At 45.9% G+C, this 4,919-nt stretch overlaps 1 long non-coding RNA gene across 1 annotated transcript; it reads right to left on the bottom strand.

Annotated features, from left to right (window-relative positions):
- Nucleotides 1-3,316: 3,316 nt before the first annotated feature.
- Nucleotides 3,317-4,534, bottom strand: LOC144299519 (uncharacterized). Its single transcript, XR_013366225.1, has 3 exons — nucleotides 4,256-4,534; nucleotides 4,022-4,124; nucleotides 3,317-3,894 (listed from the first exon to the last, which is right to left on the bottom strand). It is a non-coding gene; the product is annotated as an uncharacterized LOC144299519 (long non-coding RNA).
- Nucleotides 4,535-4,919: the final 385 nt, after the last annotated feature.

The following is a 4,919-nucleotide window of genomic DNA, read 5'->3' as shown; positions in this document are numbered from 1 at the left end:
GAAGTTTGTACCTTTTGACCATCTTCACTAATTTCTCCAATACTCCAGCCCCTACTTCTGGCAACCAACAATCTTCTCTGAGTTCAGGTTGTTTTATTTTTGTTTTATTTTTGTTTTTTTAATATTCCACATATAAGTGAGACCAGACAGTATTTGTTTTCTTCGGTCTGACTTATTTCCCTGAGCCCAACACCCTCGAGGTCCATCCATGTTGTCACAAACAGCAGGATTTCCTTCTTTTTATGACAATAATATTCCATTGCATGCATATGCATCTTCTCTATCCATTCATCTGCCGATGGTCACTCAGGTTGTCTCCATGTCTTGTCTATTATAAATAATGCTACAATGAGCATGGGGGTGCAAGTATCTTTTTGAGATAATGATTCTATATTTTTTATAAATTCCACCCAGAAGTGGAATTGCCAGGTCATATGGTAATTCTATCTTTAACTTTCTGAGGAAACTCCATACTGTTTTCCAGAGTAGCTGCACCAGTTTGCATCCCCACCCAACAGTGCATGGGGGCTCTCTTTTCTCCACATCCTTGCCAACACTTGTTATTTCTTGTCCTTTTGACTCTAGCCATTCTGATACATGTGAGGTGGTATCTCATTGGAGTTTTTATTTGCATTTCCCCAATGATGAGGGATGCCAGGCACCATTTCATGGACTTGTCCGCCTTTTGCAGGTCTTCTTTGGAAATGTTTCTGTTCAGATCCTCTACCCTTTCCTCCCCCTCTCATTTGTTGCATTTATCATCTTCATTTGCATCCATAGTTGTCCTCTAAAAAATTTTGCTTTTCAAATCAAAATTTTTATGTGTTTTCCAGTTTTCCTGAGATGTAATTGACATACGTCACTGTGTAAGTTTAAGACACTCAGCATAACGGTTTGAATCACATATGCTGTGAAATGATTGCCATAGCAAGTTTAGTTACCATCCATCATCTCATATAGATATAATAATAAAAAAAGAAAGTAAGTAAAAAGAGAAAAAACATTTTCCTCGGGATGAGGACTCAGGATTTGCTCCAATAACGACATTCTCATGTGTCACACAGCAGTGTCGCTATAGGCATCATATTGTCCATTCCATCCCTAGGACTTGTTTCTCCTGGAACTGCAAGTTTATACCTTTTGACCTTCTCCCACTTCCCCTTTCCTGCCCTCACTGCTTGCTTTTTTTTTTTTTTTTAATCAGATTGTGTCCTGAAAAAAGCCCTTTCCCTAATCTTGGTCTTGGTTCTCCAATTTGATAGCTGAAGCTCATTTGAGCTAAAGCACTCCAAATCTTCTGGTTCTGATCATATAATTGGTCATAATTTTGCATGAGCGCTTGCCACATTCTAAGGATCATACATGTGCTTTCTTTAATCCTCACTTTAGCCCATTGAAGCAGATGCTTTCCCATTTTACAGATGAGCAAACTGAGGTTGTAGGCAATTAAGTGGCCTGCCCAAAGAGTGCAGCTAATTAGTGTCAGAGCTGGAACCCAGACTCAGGCAGTCTGCCCCAGAACCCTTGTTCTTAACCACCGGTATGCTGTGCTTCTAACATCCTGAGATGTTCTGGAGTCCCATGTTTGCAATCATTTACGTCCTTCTGTGCTTCCCCATGTCTCTGCCTAGGACCTTTGTTGGTAACATCTCCAAGCTCGTGGGTGAGTGTGGGACAGAGGGAAGAAGAGAACCAGGGCTCAGAAGCCTTGGAACTCCCAACAGGCTGGCACCCCTAGATCCCCGGGCCCAGTTCCCCCGCATGTTCATCTGGCACCGGCTGGCAGATGGGTATGCTGGCCAGTCCTGCCAGCTTGCCAGCTGGCCCAGAGCACCCAGTGGCTGGCACCTTGGCCACTTGGATGGGCTGCCGGCCCGCCTCCCACAGGCATGCAGCTGGCAGCGAGGAGCAGATGGGCCGGCCGGCCGGGCCGTTGGCTCTCCATTAAGCTGCCAGCTGGCTTTGCTGCGCCTGGTGCTTTGGCACCTCTGGGCTGGCATCGGTGGGCAGGAGGGCTGACATGCTGGCTTCCTATGGATGGGCATCTGGCACAGGCAGCAGAGAGGAGGGTTCCTCAGCCCCCTCCTGGCTGCCCCCTTAAATGTCCAGGGACCTCAGCCAATGGTGGCTGAAGCCAGAACCCACCTACCATTACCCTGAAGAGTCTGCAATTGGAGTAAGCTCTTTCTTCCTCATTTTCTATTATCCGTGTTGATTTCCACAAGTTTCGGCCTCCCTGGGATGTGCCCCATTCCTGCCCTCTGACTCCCAACCTTCTCACCTGCTAGGGAAGGGGAGTCCCCTAGTCTCTGCCAGCTCCTCTCTGCCTCCCTCAGAGTCTGGCCACCTGTCCTGTTCAGTTTGGCTACTTCAGAGGCTCCGCTTCTGCAGCTGCCAGAGGACTGGACCCCATGAGAGCCGAGATCCCTGCGAAATGCTGTATGAAAGCTCAGAAGATACGGGTTTGAGTCTTGGCATGTCCGCATGTGTGCTGTGAGAACCTGGACATGAACCTCTCCCTCTCTGGGCCTTGGTTTTCCCACCACTTCTTTCTCATATCTCACTCCAAATGAAAGAGATCAGAATAGAGTAGAATCTCATCTCGGGGTCCCTAGATAAAATTCCCTGGGTTCATGATCCCTGGCCCTATGCACAGTCTCGTGGGTTGGGGTGTTGTTATGGATTGTGTCCCCCAAAAGATGTTGGACTTTTACCCCCCAGGACCTGGGAATGGGATCTTATTTGGAAACAGAGTCTGTGCAGAAGACCAAGTTAAGAAAAAGTCATTAGGGGGGCTCTAATCCAGTATGAACGTGTCCTTATAAAAGGAGGAATTTTGACACAGGGATAGACACACATGAGGAGGAGATGAAGTGAAGGCACATCCATCTACAAGCCAAGGAACACTGAGCCATCAGAAGCTAGGAGAGAGCACTGGAACCAATTCTCCCTCACAGCCCTCAGAAGGAGCCAACCCTGCTGACACCTCAGTTTCAGTCCTCCAGCTTCTGGAACTGTGAGACAACGAATTTCTGTTGTTCAAATCCACCCAGTTTGTGGTCCTTTGTTACAGCAGCTCAGAACACTAATATGGGTGGGGATAGAATTTTCTAGAAGACTGTCTGTGCATTTACTCAGGTTATCAATAGGGCTTCTGACCCACCCCACCCTACTCAGACCATTAAAGTCCTTTCCAATCCTCACATTCTAGAATTCTAAATAATGAAGGGTACAGCAGAGAAAAGCATGACAGCCAGGTTTGGCTCTCCAGGGGATGCTTTATTCAGGCAAACTGAATTCATTACCCATGATTTCAGATTTGAAGGAACTTAATCAAAACTAAAGGCCAGCTCCTGTTTAATATCTGGCTTTGGATGTGATATCGGAAGACCTTGGTTCAAACCCCTGTCCCCCTGCTTTCTGGCTGAGAGACCGATTAAGCCTGTAGAGCCGCCAAGAGGAAGGCAAGTGAAAATATGAATCAAGCAACTTTAAAAATTAATGCCTTCTCATCCTGTCACTCCACTTCTGGGCATCCATCTGAGGCTACGTGTTACAGAAAAAGTTTTATTTACAAAGGCATTTATTGAAGCAACTGGTTTATAAATTTGAAAAAACAAAAAGGAAATAAATGTCCCTGAATGAGATTGGTGGTTTAGGATACTGGCAGCCCCAAGGACTAGGCACCTGACTTCAATACCTGACAGGGTCAGGAAGTCCATTATTTCACCTTGTGGGAAGCCCAGGGAGAGGGTGCACTGATGAGAGGCCTCCAGGGGTCTGCATCTGCTCTGCTGCCTCCTTCCCTGAATGATGGCTTTGTCCCTGGGATGACTCTCCTCATGGACACAAGATGGTTGCAGAGCTCCTGGCATCACTCCCAGATCCAGCCACCTCCAGAGAAAAAACAGGAGCTTTGTCTCAAGAATGCTTCCCTGTAAGTGTCAAGTAACCTTCCCCAGAGCTCCCCATACCCCAGCAAACTTTCCTTCATATCCCGTTGATTGTGATTGGGTCTTACCCAACACTGTAAGAGAGCTGACTGTGATTGGCATGATCAGTCAGGGCCCGCCGGTGAGCTTGGAGATGGGGCTGGCCCCAGACAAAGATGATGAACTTGGACTCTATCAGGAAAGAAGTGGTAGGAGTTCAGAACTGGGTGTCTGGTAGGCAATCAACAGACAGATAATTCACCACAGGATGGTGTGCTCGTCACTAGTTAGTGGTTTAGCAGTAATTAAAAAGTTAGAATTACATTAAAAAGGCGGGATCCCTGGGTGGCGCAGTGGTTTGGCGCCTGCCTTTGGCCTGGGGCGCGATCCTGGAGACCCGGGATCGAATCCCACGTCGGGCTCCCTGCATGGAGCCTGCTTCTCCCTCTGCCTGTGTCTCTGCCTCTCTGTCTCTCTCTGTGTAACTATCATGAATAAATAAATAAAATCTTTAAAAAAATAAAAAAAAAGGCAAAATAACAAACAGGTAGAGTCTGAGATATACACAACAAGAGCTGGGATCACCAATGAGAATGTATTCTTGCAAAAAAAAAAAAAAACAAACAAAAAAAAAAAAAGAGAATGTATTCTTGCAAATCAGTAAGACCAACACTCCCACATGATTGGCAAGCATGAATATGTAAATGAGATACAAATAGATTTGCATTGGTTCAGGGAGAAAAATAAAGTTGATATCACTGATAATCAATACACTTTGCCTGCAAACTGGGCTGGGATAACAGAAAGTCACTGCTGCATTTTTGAGGAAATAGTCACTCGAATGCATTGTTGATGGGAGCACAAATGGGTACAGGAAGTTGGCCTTGAGATTGTACCCGTTTTTTTTTTTTTAATGGAAGCAAAATTCACATAATGTAAAACCAAGCCTGTTCAAGTGGGCCATTCGGTGGCATTTAGCACATTCAG

This window comes from Canis aureus, chromosome 27, assembly GCF_053574225.1.
Source record: "Canis aureus isolate CA01 chromosome 27, VMU_Caureus_v.1.0, whole genome shotgun sequence".
Lineage (NCBI taxonomy): Eukaryota > Metazoa > Chordata > Mammalia > Carnivora > Canidae > Canis > Canis aureus.
Note: the sequence above shows the minus strand (reverse complement) of the source record. Positions and strands in the feature narration are given on the sequence as shown.